Raw genomic sequence first — 16,627 nt, 5'->3', positions numbered from 1 at the left:
CGAGTTGTCAAATTTGTACGGGACTCTCTCTGTCGCGCGCGGTCAAACTGTCGCGTGTCACTCTGCTGTCACCTCTCTGCGCGTGCTGTTTGCTGCTACTGCTGACTTAACGAAAATTGCCAGATAATAATAATATTGTATACTATTTTATATTATGAAATATTGTGTTATTTCTGTGTATTTCCTTTTTCTCACTGATTGACAGCCGGGCTGAAGAGAGAGAAACATTTACAGTAGGATATATTAAGGTCCTCATGTTTAGATAAAAGGAAAGGAAGCGTGCCGTGTAGAAAGTTGTATTCCACCAGCAAAACATCCACAGCAGTATCTGATACCAGCTTGATCCTTGCATTTAATAACAGAATGGCTGCTTCAGTTCATAAGGTGTCGCCTAACAACAGCTGCACGCCAGACCAAAAGCATCGAAAAACAAGTCATTAATCTAAGAAAAGCAAAGAAAATAAACGCTGTGTGTGTGTTGTATAAACACGCGGATAATGTCTCCGCTGTGCTTGGTCGTACCTGTATTAAACAGATTTCTGGGGGGGGGGGGGGGGGGGGGAACTGGGAACAAACTTTGTTGCTCATATTTATTTATGTATTTATTTGCTTTGCAGGAGAACACGTACAGACTGAAACTGATGCCAGTGATCCGTGACCGACTGCTGCTGCTGGTAAGTGTCCACACAATACAGTAACTTCAGATTAAATTTATGTACAGTTCTTCTGTAAGAGAACGCTGAAATATCTACTGTGTTGAGAAAGAATATGAATTTGAACTGGGTGCACCGAGAACAGAAAAAGAAAGAAAATCTCCTGACAACATTGAAAGTTTTGTATGTTTTTAATGCACTGCAATTATATATAAATACAGTATATATGACACAGGCTGAAAAGAGACCATTAATGGTGTGTTTTTTGTTCAAGACTACAACTACATAAATACAATTTTATAATACAGTTAAGAAAAAACAAGTATATATTTACAATTCAGTATTTTAATTGCACAGGGAGGGGCAGTTGTTGATTTGAAAATGTATTGTTTTTATTTCCCAAGGCATTTACAGAGATTCAGTTTTAGCAGATACTAATTCTTCAGTGGGAATGTTCTGAATCGTAGAAAACGAACATGTGAAAACCTCAGGATTATTTATGAAAGCTATGAAACAGGAATATGCGCCTCATATACTGTACCAATGCACATTGTTTTCTTATTGTGCGTTGCATACGCTACCCTGCGTCCACACAGCTGTTAGTAGTTTTGCACATGACTATAATGCGATGGAGTGGAGCAGAGAGGCAGGAGGAGGGAGGGGTTGTAAAGAGTGCTTGTCCCTTTAAAGGTGTGCTATTTGTTCAAGGCTGCCCAAACATTTACAGAGTGCAGGCAGCCGAGGAATGCGCTGGGAGAGCCGAGGCAGTGTGTCCTAGGCGTGGGAAAGCACTGCTCTCTTCAACCTTTGCAGGCTTGTTCCCCCTCAGGCGGAGAGTCAATAAAGCCAGTGCCAGAGATCTGTGGAGCTGATAATGACAGCTTCAGTCAGCACGCAGACAGCTTTGGGGCTGGGAGGGGCTGCCGGAAAAAGATTTGATTCCATCTGGGCACCCTGCTCACAGCCTTCCCGATATCTCCGTGCCCTGTGAGACGGAGGACAGTCCTGTTTTCACCTAACACGGGCTGAATCTCACACTCTATACTGGATTTAAAACAGATGACCCTACTCCTCTGCGCTGGCAGTGGTGTTGTGCCCGCTGTTGCTGCATTGATTAGCGGTACAGTGTAGCTCAGCCGTCTTGTGTGGAAGGGGAAGGGGAGGGCAATTGACAAAACAGCGTGTACTGATGTAGCGCACTTCAAAAATAAATGCAGAAATAAATAGATCCATCTGCAGCTATGACGGGTCCCGTCTTAAAGTGAAATAACATCCCCTTGTATTAGATTTGAAGTATTGCACTTCTATAATTGTCGCTCCTGAAATTGCCAAAGAAATCAGTCATCTTTAATCACTAAATAAGTAAATCAGTGCTGTGATTAACGTGTAATGGTTGGGTAGTTTCCTGGTGTTGCTGACGTTAATCAAACAAGGGAATTGATCCGGTTCAATTTTTTTAAACAGGTTTGCAGACCTTTATTTTCTCGTAAACCTCTCTTACGTGTTTATGGGATCTCTATCAAAAATCTGTCTCTATGTTTTGTTTCTGGACCTGCTTTAGTATAAAGTTTAAAAAAAAAAAGCATCTGCCTTTGTAAAATAGGACAGCAACCTACACTAATATTTGCAAACTAAATAAGATAACATCACCTTTTATTCATTAGTGAGTAGTGCAAAGGGTTTAGTTGTGTTAGTTTAAAAACGATTTGATACATTATCAACCTCATTTCAATACTCAAGAAAGGAAAACAATCCTTTAAAATGCTTCTAGATGAAAGATAAAGTTTTATTTGACCGACCTTGCCGGACAGCGAGGCTCAAAAGACCTGTTTAAGAACAGTATCTTGTACCGGTTGAATACAGTCTTTAAAAAATGGTTAATACAAACAGCAGGACAAAGGGTTGAATTGTGATGCTGAGAAAGAATACGTGACCCTGTTTGTTTAGTGCACCTGCGTGCTTATCCTAAGGTTTTCAGGCACCTGCCCTGCAGTGCACTGGAATTCCATCCCATCATTGTAATTGTGTCTCTGGCCAATCCTCATCTGTGAGAAAGCAAGCAGACATTGTGGGAAATCCCCTCCCACTTGACTCACTGCCAGACATTATCTCTAACCTGGGGCCTGGCCCAATCACCAGAGTTAATGAATACAAAAAAAAAACACAGGCAGGTTCCTGGAGTCAAGTAGGCAAGGCCTTTTCTTTTCTTTTCATTTTTTTTATACATGTATGGCATGCCTCTTATTATCAGCACATCTGATTTGTTTTTGCGAAACCCTTTCCCAGACTGTGGGAACATTTTCATCATCTTACCTGCTTAACCTGACTAAGCTTTTTAAGTTTCGGTGTATTTAACCCTTTGATTGTGTGTGCATACAAACGTTAAAGCCTACAGATTTTCATTGTGTACATATGTGTCTATCTATCTATCTATCTATCTATCTATCTATCTATCTATACTGGATTTAAAACAGATGACCCTACTCCTCTGCGCTGGCTCTGGCTATATCTAGATAGATAAATGCACAGTTTTATATTATTACATAGTTTTAGTTAAACACATTGTAGATAATGGTTTATTATAAAAAATTAAAAAAAAAACTTTTAAATATATATTTTATATAAAAAATGTAATGGAGTGATACTCAAATGATGAGTGTAAATGAACATGAATTAAATCTGGACCAATGGCATTTAATTTACTCTTTCGATATTATCTTTATGCAGGTGTTAATTCAGTTTTTCTCACAAATAGTATGCTAACACAATAACACCACCTTCGTATGTCTTTTAGCAAAGAAAAACGGCAGCTGAATAAATACTGTTACATCTAATGAAAGCCAAAGGAAACAACGTTATAATGGCTATTTATTTGGATGAGATGTTCAGTTGATGACTTTAAAACAGAGTGCACGCAAAGGCCTGCAGATAACAATAGGGAGAAAGACGACTGTGTAGCTGCTGAAAAATGTAATGAGTTTTGTTAAAAGAAACTAAAAGTCCTATTATTAAATATGCCATTTTGCATAAAGGTTAGATTTCATTATATATTCAGTGCAAAGTAGTATGAGGATGCACCAACTCTGGCTAGATATTACTGGAGATTATTGAGATAATCAGCAGAAACTGTCTGTGCACACGCCCAGATTGTCAAGGCACGCTTGTTTTTTGTTGCCCCTGGGGCACATGTCAATTCCTATAGCCCACCTGTGATATGAATACAGAAATAATAAACTCTAAATCACATTACTGTGTTTGTCACCCTCACCTCCCTACGATTGGCCTGCCATTTCCTCTTTGTTTTGACTGAGCATTACTTTCTAACCGCTGGCAAATTGAAATCCACGGCTGACTGATAGGAACGTGATCCAAGCATTGTGTACATCGTGTCCTCCTCTAAAACAGAAAACACAAACACAAATGAAAAACACACAGATCACGTAAGTGAAGTATTTTAGAATATTGGAACGGAGATAAACTCTTAAAATATGTTTCTTAATGGCCTTCACTCTGGGCAGAAACTATTTTAAAAACTGTTTTGTACAAAACCAGTTTTAAATCTTTGTCGGCCCATTAAGTTTCTTGTAAATGTCATATTTGCTATGCAAAGTCATGCCCACCTTTTTTTGAACAGAGCACAACATAATTGATCCGAATTGTTAATATAATACATAGGCAACTTCTTCCTTCTAACCAGTTCAATAGAATGACAAGCTCACCATTGATAGCACTTGCTTGTAGTGAACTGAATTATATATTCTATTTTCTGATAGGATTACTATGACTTGCAAACTCCTTCGTAAAATATCAAAGGCTCCACAGTGTTTGATGTTAAATCAGCCGTGCCTGACTCTTCTCCAGCTATATGCAAAACACAAGATTTAATTTTAAACATTCTTATTCTACTGCTGATTCTACATAACCCACACTCCGTGAACCAATACACACACACAACGTAAACACTGTACTTGCAACATAGAACACAAAAATACACACAGGGGCGGGGCACTTTCTCACACAACCCCAGAGGAATTGTTAATCTGCCATTAGCAGAGCTTTGTAGAAAATCTACCTCATGTAAGGCCTTAAAACTACCCCCCCCCGAAAAAAGACTGTTGTTTACTGTGTGACTAGAACCTGATAAGAGATTTGATCAATCATTTTGAAAAGCAGACTCTCAGATAGGTAGTTATATAAGGCCCAACCGCATGTTTTATAGTTTGCCTTATTAAAGTGCAGTGTGCTGGCAATGAATGGTGAACTCGGGGTGGTCTGTCTCTTTGGAGTCGTAACTTGAAACAGCCGTTTGGCATAAAAATGACAGTGAACTGTATTGCACACAGTCACAGAAACACAGACAAATGGATTACCCTTTTAGTTCACTGCCAGCATTAGTCAACATTATATTTCAAAAGAAGGCAGCACCAAGTAAAGAACATCCTCTCAGCACTTGTACAAACATCAGCGTCAAAGCAAGTTCAGCCACTACTGTATAGGGAATTTCTGTGCCCTGGTATTTTAAATTCAAAGCTTTCTGACTACATTAACTCAGAGCCATAAAACGCACACAACGTTCCATTTAGAAAGACAGAAGATTGGGATGTTTTTTGCTTGCTTGTGTTGGTAGCGTAGGAGGTTACTCTCCATCTAGTAACATACCTTTACTGCAGTAAACATAGACAGGCAAACACCCATTCCTGCAATCTGGAGGTACTTACAGTATTGCCCTTTGAGATCCCAGAATCTTTATTTTAAAGTAAATATTTAAATAAGACAGCAATAATGTAATACAATACACTTTATACAAAATAAAAAGATGGAGAGATAGCAACTGCCTGATAGCCCTTAAGTCTGTGAAGGCTGCTGAGATAAGTCGAATAAATAATGAGAATATAAAGACTGGATTGGCTGTGTTTTTGTGCCATATGTTGGCTCATTTTGAACTTGATCTGTGTACATAATACTGAAGGAGAGTGATTTCGAAGACTACATACCATGGGACTATGTGGGAAAAGTCCTGTGGATTTAGGTTTATTAATATTGGCATTACCCACAAAATCTGTGTATGCATGGTGTAAATATAGCTATGGCTGAGGTCTTATTTTGAGCCTGATCACATGAAAAGTGGACATGCTTATATGCAGGACTTCTTTAGTAAGAAACTGAAAACCTATTAGAAATTCACAACTAACCCTTCTCTTGTGCAGCAATGCCGATTTAGAAACATCTTTGCCTATTTGCAAGAGCTTACAGCGCTGATTGATTTTCTGCACTCTGCAAATGGGTGTGACCTTGGACAGTGCATGCTGCTCACTGAGAGAGTGTGCTGCCTGCAGCTGACATGGGAGACTGGCTGTGTAGAAACCCTATGCGCTCTCCACCAGCTCCTGCACATCCTTATACACATAATGACTGGGAAATATCAATGGTTTGAAACAGTTTCAGACACAGCCTGTATATTAAGTGCTTTGAGAGGGCTTGCCATGAAATGTCCCAGACCCAGTTTTATGAGTACAACATTAATAATTACTGCCCTATTATCTAGAAGAATGTGTGGAAATAAAATAATAGAACAATTCTGAAGGTGTGAAGCTCGCAGAAACAATAATTTAACTGTTCCATCTTGCAAGTAGCGGGTTTTATGCCATTACAATTGTTGCAAAATGTACATCATTATTATTATTTATTTCTTAGCAGACACCCTTATCCAGGGTGACTTACAATTGTTACAAGATGTCACATTATTTTTACATACAATTACATTATTTTTTACACATTATTTTTACATACAATTACTCATTTATACAGTTGGGTTTTTACTGGAGCAATCTAGGTAAAGTATCTTGCTCAAGGGTACAGCAGCAGTGTCCCCCACCTGGGATTGAGCCCATGACCCTCCGGTCAAGAGTCCAGAGCCCTAACCACTACTCCACACTCCTGCCCCCCCCATCCACATTTGGATGGTTTATCTAAATGTCTTCGAATCCCAATCAAACATTTGATAACCTGCCAAGATCAACTCCAAAGTACAATGTAGGCAAAAGCCTTCCCTCGTCCCAAATGCTTTTTGTGTCTTGGCTCTGTGTATCGTAATCTTAGCCTATATGGATTACTTGGATAAAGTAGCTGGCCATGTACATATTTATTTAGCTTTAGATTCTAGTGAAGAAGACTGTAGTTTCCAGTTTTAGGTTTATTTTAAATTCTGCATTGGTGAATACATTTGCCTTTGGAAGTCACATAGATCCCTATGTTTGGTGTTTATTATACACATTTTTATAAGATCTTTCATCTACCAAGGTAACATGGGCGCCTGAAAAAAAGATCAAAATAGCACCAAAGCCAAAACAAAAGTTTTCACAATGTAAACTGTAACGTGTGCATTTCTCGTACTTCACGGAGGGTTGCTGTTTGCTCAGGAGAGAACAGTTAAGGGTTTACCAAAGCTCTCCACCTCCTTTGTAAAGCTAAGCACTGATCCAATTCAGTGGACAAGTTCAATCAAACCATATTTTCTGCTTTTTGTAAGTCTGCGCAAATCCATCCAGAGACAAGAGTCATTTTTACAATCATGTCTCAGGAATACACTCAGTAAAGTTGCAAAATCAACAAATGCTGACATTGTGATGCAAATGCTGTCATGACACTGATAGAATTGTCGATGGGTTCTGATGACAACAGACAAGAATACTTCTGACAGGGATGAAAATGCAGTAAAGCTGACAGTTAAATCCATTAAGACAGTGGGTGAGACAGTGTACCTTCCCTCAACAGACCATTTCAAAAGCCGAAATCGAATGTTTCTGATCCTCTTTTTAAAAGTTTGAATATTCGTACAAGTAAAAAGTATATTCACATAGCACACAATGCAGCTGACAACAGTCAGTACATTGTCAAAGCTTTTAAATAGTTCATCCGTGTCTTTGTTTAATCATTTTGAAACAAGGCTTTGTTGTAATGTTTGTCACAGGGATTGGCAAGCTTCCCACCTTTCTCTTCTGTATTGATTTACACCTGGTTCTAAACCATGAACCCCACAAGTATTAATATCAGCAATACCAAATCTAAACTTGTCTTGAAGTAAAGCATTGTCCTAAAAGGGGATAAGAGCCATCGTAATGGAACAATAAAAATGTTAACGCACATCAAAATAGTCATACGCTTCACTTTTCCCCTTGTTTTGTGCTAAATTCTCTGCGGATCTAACAGTAGCCCTTGAATCCACCGTTCCTGCACCATTACCTCCAAAAGGAGCCTTTTAACAGCGTGGCTGAGCATTGCTTTGTAATGTCAACATTGCAAGCCAGTGCCAAACCAATTAACCATTTACTGCCCTAAATGGAGCCTGCTCACTGAGAGTCCGAGAGGCTGTACATCCAGCATTGTGTGTATGTGTGCTCGGCAAACATGGCACTGTTGACTCAAATGCTTAAAAGAAGTGGATGATTATAAAGGGTTTGTTGTGTAAGCACAATGGCATTCTAGGTTTTGTCCGTGGGCTGTCATTTCCCATGTGACGTTGTTAGTTCTATATATATATATATATATATATATATATATATATATATATATACATATATATATATATATATATATATATATATATATATATATATATATATATATATATATATATATATATATATATATTCACAGGGCTGCTCTGTGACAGGTAAAGACAATAATAACTCAAACAAAAACAATCACGACAAACTTCTGCAGAGCTGGGTCGGGATCCTAAGGGCATCTACTCTATTGTCTTTGAAGTGCTTCTAGATTTGCCCCGTAATTAAATAAATTTTAAAAAAATAATAATTTGTAAAGTGTGTATATGCTACACCCATGATTCTACAAGTCAAGATTTGTTACGGCAAATTCTATATCAGCCATCCAGAATGTTGCTCTCCTTTTCACTTTACCAGTTAGGTCTACATTGTTAAGGAAACACAGTAAAACAATTGTGTCATTTTTATAAATTACAGGCTGATTTTCAAGCTACGTAACATCTCCTATCGATTTAATAATTAGATCAAATGATGATGCACTTCCACAGTGTATTTTAAGAACAAAAGGTAACTCGACTCAATTTCTTAATGCATGATCACCAACTACAGTAAAAGTCAGACTCTTTATTGATTATCTATCTGTGGATTGCTGTGTATCACAGTTAATGTTCTACAGCATTATTCACTCCTTCGGAAGTGCTCAGACCTTTGAGCCTTTGTGCATTTGAACAGCGCTGTGGCCAGGAGGAGCCGGAGGTGAAAAGGAACAATTGCTTCCAGAAGCTTCTCAGCGGAATGGCATGAAGGAAAGGAAATGAGGCTAATTGTTGGGCTTGTAAGGGGTTCTAATCAATACTGATCTTCACCTCCAGGTATGGTAAAGAGGACAGGAAATGAGGTCGATACAAAGAAAGGGGGCTGGATCCTGATGGATCCTCTCAATGTGGCACCTGAGTGCGAAAGCAGTTTCACACCCTTTCATGGCAACTGTTGTTCTGCTCTCAAGCCCCTTTTAACAATATCAGAAGCAAGGTCACAGCCTGGCATTGCGCTCAGCCTGCAGATGTCTGGGGCGCTTCTGTGCCCTGCTTAGATTGGTGCTTGTTTATCTGTTAATGCAAACCTTCAAGATTCAATGTGTGATGATATCAAAGAGGGGAATATTCCTTGGGATCCTTTTAAACATCTAGGTTCAGCATTTAGAAATCACAACAGAGTTCACCATATTTATTGACTTGGCAAGGAAGATGAAAGGGATAGGGTTTGCTTGAGACAAACTGAAACATGAATTCACAGTGAGGTGGCGGAAGCCCAATTCTGTCATTAGAAGCTACAATCTAAGGTCTTCATGATCTGCCTAAATTGCTCATTACTGAGTAATTTCCAACAATAGTCTTCCATTGAGTTGCTACATACAGCTCTGGAAAAAATTAAGAGACCACTGCAAAATTATCAGTTTCTCTGGTTTTACTATTTATAGGTATGTGTTTGGGTAAAATGAACATTTTTGTTTTATTCTATAAACTACTGACAACATTTCTCCCAAATTCCAAATAAAAATATTGTCATTTAGAGCAAGTTTTCTTCCAGGACAACCTTCTACTTGGCTTGATTCATGCCAAAGCTGCCCGATTCCAGCCTTGCTGAAGCACCACCAGATCATCACCGATCCTCCACCACATTTCACAGTGGGTGCGAGACACTGTGGCTTGTAGGCCTCTCCAGGTCTCCATCTAACCATTAGACGACCAGGTGTTGGGCAAAGCTGAAAATTGGACTCATCTGGGGGTGCTTCAGCAAGGCCGGAATCGGGCAGATTTGTCTTTGTGAAGGACGCATGAATCAAACCAAGTACAAGGTTGTCCTGGAAGAAAACTTGCTTCCTTCTGCTCTGACAATGTTCCCCAACGCTGAGGATTGGTTTTTCCAGCAGGACAATGCTCCATGCCACACAGCCAGGTCAATCAAGGTGTGGATGGAGGACCACCAGATCAAGACCTTGTCATGGCCAGCCCAATCTCCAGACCTGAACCCCATTGAAAACCTCTGGAATGTGATCAAGAGGAAGATGGATGGTCACAAGCCATCAAACAAAGCCGAGCTGCTTGAATTTTTGCACCAGGAGTGGCACAAAGTCACCCAACATCAATGTGAAAGACTGGTGGAGAGCATGCCAAGACGCATGAAGGCTGTGCTTGAAAATCAGGGTTATTCCACCAAATATTGATTTCTGAACTCTTCCTAAGTTAAAACATTAGTATTGTGTTGTTTAAAAATGAATATGAACTTATTTTCTTTGCATTATTCGAGGTCTGACAACACTGCATCTTTTTTGTTATTTTGACCAGTTGTCATTTTCTGCAAATAAATGCTCTAAATGACAATATTTTTATTTGGAATTTGGGAGAAATGTTGTCAGTAGTTTATAGAATAAAACAAAAATGTTCATTTTACCCAAACACATACCTATAAATAGTAAAACCAGAGAAACTGATAATTTTGCAGTGGTCTCTTAATTTTTTCCAGAGCTGTATTAATATCATTCTTATCGGCACATTTATTTTGAATGCAATATTAAAGTATAACATATTCAGAGGTTTGTTGTTCGTTTTTTATTTTTCTGGCCCACAAAATATTTTTTGTTTGTTTACTGTAAACTCAAACAGATGCGAGAACTTCTCAAATAACAGCTAAAAGTTCTTTGTTTGGTTTATTTTTTAGGGTGTGCATTATGTAAAGCAGCTGGCTTGTCACACCACTTCAAATATGACGCTGAAATTATTCCCAGACTCCTACAGTTCTGCTTTAGAAATATACCTTTGTAAAGGGACTGTGGGAATGTAAACTTGACAATAGGTCAAAGGAAAAGTGAGTAATTTGGTTTAGTATTTACTGTTTAAGGGGTATATTATGTTACTTACATTTGACAATAATGTGTAAATAAGTCTACGAGTGAAAAGAATAGAAATTGCAGCTCACACAGATACCTGTTAATGCCGTGACCTCCCATTAAGACAGGGTTAACCTCCAGTTGCACTCCGCGGATAATGCTGTGCTGTAACAAAAAAGAAAAACTATCCAGAGCTTTTCTGAGAATTTTATTTTTTCACACAAGTTTTTAATATGTAGGATAACAGATGGTGTGAGGAACTCTGTCTGTTAGCTGACTGAATTGAGTAATACTGTATGAAAGATACCTGTGTCCACAGCGCAAACTAGGCCAGGTCTTTTCCAACAGCAGCTAGCTGGGCTCTGAACCTGGTGAATGGGGTGTAGTTCTTTACGTTAATCATTATTTATCGGTGGCCAATATAAACTACATGTCATTGAGGAGGAAAAGGAAATTGAGAAGCAGGTGTGATTATGCAGTTTGATTACCATTTTTTGACCTTACTAAATGTAGTAAGCCATGCTGTACCATTAAAGCACAGTCACTATACCTACACTGTGTTAATGATCTTTCTTTTGTTGTAAATTATGACATTTGAAACATGACAGAATCCTATTCTCAAAATTCATACTTGTTCAGAGTTTCAAAACACCAGCTATCCTTGACAAACGCTTAAAAAACACTTTCAAATACTACACAAAAAACTTAAGCAAAGTTTTGTTAACGGTCCTTACCTGTTATATATTAAATATTTATAATATATTACTTAGTTACAACACAAACAAAACCAGCTGTGCAGAGCATTCAATTAACATGTTAACTGAGGTCCTACTATTTTAAACAAAGTGTCATAATTGCTGCAATAATACAGTGTTTGTAAGCAGATACTGAAATTGCATTCGCTCTAAGCAGAACAGATGGTGCAGGGCTGTTTTCTCTCCACTTTATGGAAACACCACGTACTGTATGCATTCCACAGATTAGCAGTGATTAGTAAAACATCTGCATTACACTGACCACGGATGGTTTCCACTGCTTCAAAACAGCAGCTCTTGTTTTTAACTTTCTGCCAAGCACAACGCACCTGCAGTTTTAGGTGCTGTTTGGTGGAATAAGAGCAGCTAATCTAAACCAGATCCCTCTTGGTTTGGTTGGTGCCTCATCTGATCCGTGGAGTTATTTAATTAAACAAAAACTCTGTTTCTGGATCCTTCACAAGTGATTGATTCCCATAACAATGTAGTTGAGTTTGAGTTAGCAAATTTGATACGGTCAGGCTTCAGCACATATATTGTACAAACATCGTTTCACCAACTATAGAGATGCCACACCCGGTTTTATTGAATGCAAAAAGAACATATCCATATGGAGTACATTTTTACAGCTTCATTAAGGACTAAACATAACTAAAAAGAACCAGTAGTAACACAAACAATAAAATACCCAGGCTTGCTATTGGTAACATGTTCAGTTATTTTCATGAACAGTGCCTTTGTGTTCCATTTGAAACACTCAGAAGACCAACTTGATATCTTCTGCTTTCATTACAGTTTGTTCAGCATTGTTGCAGCATACACTTTTGACATGGAAGGAATGACTTGTAATTTTAGCAGCTATATGCTCCTTAGCACATGTTTTTTTTTTTTATTCAGATACCATGTACAATTCTAAAAATAATAAGAAATAACTTTAAACTATTTACAAGAATGAAATGTTTTAATTGTAAAAAAAAAATTGCAAGAAAATACTCCGGACAAAAAAAATGACCTGTCCCTTCAAATGTTATGTTTTATATCTCTGAAAAAAATGCTTGCCTAATTGAAAATTATGGGCTCATAGCGAGTTCCAATAAAATATCATAGAAATGGAATGTGAGTGTTTTATACACATGAATTTGGCAAATTAAAGGATTGTAAAAATACATTTGCTCTCAGTGGGTAAACAGTGATTTCAATGGGGTTCATTTCATGAACACCTGTTTCATGACAAAAAAAAAATAAGTGGGTTGTCCGTGTTCAAGCACAGGGAATTCCAGCGAATACTGGTTTCAAAGCACTAATTTGAATCTGTTTTTCGGTTTCATGAACCCGCTGAACCAGCTGAAAACCTGCACAACCAGCCCGGACTATCTTAAAACCAGGGCTGGCCACTGAAGGAATTTCTCACAGGTCTTGTGTGTCTGCATCTCAATAGGAATTCAGTGACTAACCAGCTGCCACTAAACCCCCCAGGGATAATAGCCTGAACCCAATGAAAGAAGACAGCCAGAGGGAAAGAGCACGTCAGAGTGCTGTGTGAATGCCTTCACCTGAATTACATTTAAAACCTTACCTGATTCGGTAGTGAAAAAGGAAAACTAAATTATTCAGAATGTAGCCCTATGATGCATGATGCGAAACTAAAACAGCAACAATTAACAAAGTTAGCTCCTACCATGACTAAATAATATGAGTCTTTTTCATACATCCCAGTGGAGTAGCCAGCATACTGGACAAAAGCATGAATCATTAATAATGAGATGAACGAGAACTACAAATTGTTATGAAGAACAAACTTCTGAACCTAAATACATCATGATGCAATGCCCAGTGTACTGTGTAACACCCTGCTGCACATTTCACCTGGAATAGTACACCAGGATTCACCTCCAGTGGCAGCAACGGGCAGCATTATTTGTCAGCTTTTTAAACTGTCACATCGTCTCTTGTTTATTTACTTGGAGAGGATTTGCTTTAGGCTCTTAAGATTTGCTAAACAGCTCAGAACCGAAACTAAACATGCAAATATGGTAGAGCATCGTATGCGTGTTAAGGCACCATGTTTTTCTCAATTGTCAGGGAGAATGCATAATGCATACAGTGATAAAATAAAAAGGTTGTTTGAGGAACACGCAGAGGCAAAGCTGCAAGACAGCACAGCCGACACGATAATCGGATTATTTTGCACTTTAAATTTGAATCCGATGACACACACAGCAAAATGACAGTGCCAGCAATAATCTGCAAACCTGTTTGAAATCAATGAACTCCTTTAAGCATTGCTGGTTATTTCATTAACATGCAGTGTTGAAGATAATGTTTACGCACACACACACACTTCAGATTATGATATTAAACCATTTTTGATGTAATCTTCCAGTCAATCAGCCAATCAAAACTTCATTCATTAGAATTAATGCATCAGGTATGGTAGAGCAAACCAGAGGGGAAAAAATAAATAAAATCACTTGAAATGCATTGACATGTTTCTTTCCCCCGAAATGTTTGTCTGATGTAATATCTGTATAACTTTGGTCAGATAGCATCACATTTTATAATGCATGCTTTGCAAAGTCTTATTCAGGATCACAAGTCACCCCTCCCTTAAGAACAGACTGGCGGTTTGGACGAGGATCTGATCCACGCTTCCTCCTGCCTGTACAGAAAGCAGACAGTCCTACTGAATAACACTGAAAGGGCATTGATTGAGGTAACCCTATATAGTATACTAACATCACCAATCTAAACAGTGGCGCCATCTACCGAGGCTCTCAGGAGTCAGCTTTATTCATACTGACAGGTGCAATCTGTTGGGACAATACGGAGACGAACACCCTGACGTGATGTTGTATCCTCCAGTTTGAAAACCTGTGCTGTGCTGTGGATTACCAGCAGAGTCAGTTGCATCACATGGAGTTGTGCAGGGGTTAAGCGCGTTTTCTGAAATGTTCAAGTGTTATTGGGAGCTGATCCCAGGTGTTATAAACAATTTACCCATTCACACCAAAGCTGGGAGAGCCGAATCTCTCACTTGCCGCTGTGTGTGATTAGTTTAGTATAGCGGTACAGAATGCCAAGTAGGTACCCAAAGTGTGCTGAAGTCTGTTTTAGGTGTGAGCAGTTTAACTAATGATAAGCAGTTATCACTTGCTGATTTGGCACACAGCCTTAAAGTGACATAGTTTCATTTCTCAGCTTTTCTATCAAGCGTCATCTACAAAGTAGGTACTGTATGCGGACTGGAGCCTTACACTGGCTGTCAGCCCCTTCTGTGGCTAAAGCTAATCTTGCATATACAGCTGTTAGGTCTGAAGGAACCCAATTGATTTCCATTGTGTTCAATAAAGTCACAGGTGGAGGTCCAAAAACCTACATGTTGTAACAAGGAACAATGGCGAACATGTGCCCCCTAATGCAGCAAGCTAACTCCATCCTGGGCTATCTGTTGAGCTTTGCTTTATATTAAGAGAGAGGGAGAGAAACTAAGACTGTGACTAGAGCTGGGATTGCATTTTAATAATGGCGCCGCTATCCTTAACTTTAAAGAAGTGTCAGATCACAAAACAAAAACTAACTGTGATAAAGGTAACTGTGTTTTGTTTTTTTGTTTTTTTTGCAGTTTTAGCATAACATGTATTTGCAATGATCTTTATCACAGTTTCTGTTATTTAGCAACCCTATGGCAGCATGAATTTAATCCCAGCCTCGTTTTTTTTTTTTTTTTTGTAAAATATAAATTTGATTTACGAATGCATTAGAACTCCTTGGATATTCTTATTTTGTAATGTCACATAGAGCCGGTGAAAATGTCAGCTGTTCCAAGCGCTTAGTTAACCAGGTCCATTGTTTGGCTCCACATGGTTTTCAATAAACAGGCTTTTTGTTTCGTCTGTATTGGTTCTGTTAGTTAAATAATCCCTACCGTTACAATTATTTCTAATCTTTTCAGTGCTCCAGAGGGTAACAATTAAATCCATTACAAAATAAAGTGTTCCCCCCTCGACACACACTCAGAGTGCAGAGTAATCAAGATGCATGGAATCCCTCCACTCCACCCTCTGACTGTACACCACCATTAAAGAAGGTCAATCCGGGCTTCGTTATCATATGATTCAGTTCTCTATTGTGCTGACCCCAAGAAAAGTTTGCAAACTTGCAACTATCACATATATTTGCTATGCATTGGTTTTGAATCATGATGCATAACACTGCTTAACCATGCAGGTGTTTTACTAGGTTTTTGGACTGCGTTTTTACCATGATACACGCCAGCAAACAAATTTGATAAAGTCTGTTTTTACTAAAAGTGTGTTAAACTGTGCTCTGTCCTATTGGTAAAAGTGTAAACGCTTTAGTACGTCTCAACACCTGTCATCTGGGATACTTAAACGATTAAGAGTTTAATTGAAAATTGTGTGGATCATTATGTAATTTACACTTTACTTGTGACAATCGAATCTTTGCCGAATAACTGCCAGGTGAGAGGCAGCCAGATTCTACAGTATAGTATCTCTGCTAAAGCATAACAGAAAAGCAGCTTGATTTTAGTTTAAATACAGTAGTGCATACTTAGTGATGAAAGATAATCTCTAACATGTATTGTATCTCTGAAGTCAGGCAGCAAGCCATCTGTCAAAAGTCTCCCAGAACCTACAGTACTACTCAAACAGTTTGTGCCTCTGCATGTGGTCTGATAACCTACAGAACGCGTAACATTTAAGCACGAGGTTGAAATTATGGATTCATTTTTCATTGCTGTTAAACATTCCAGTAGTGCATTAATAGTGTTAAAAAATAACAATTGCAAGACCTCTTACAAGC

Source organism: Acipenser ruthenus, chromosome 27 (genome assembly GCF_902713425.1).
Source record: "Acipenser ruthenus chromosome 27, fAciRut3.2 maternal haplotype, whole genome shotgun sequence".
NCBI lineage: Eukaryota > Metazoa > Chordata > Actinopteri > Acipenseriformes > Acipenseridae > Acipenser > Acipenser ruthenus.
Note: the sequence above shows the minus strand (reverse complement) of the source record.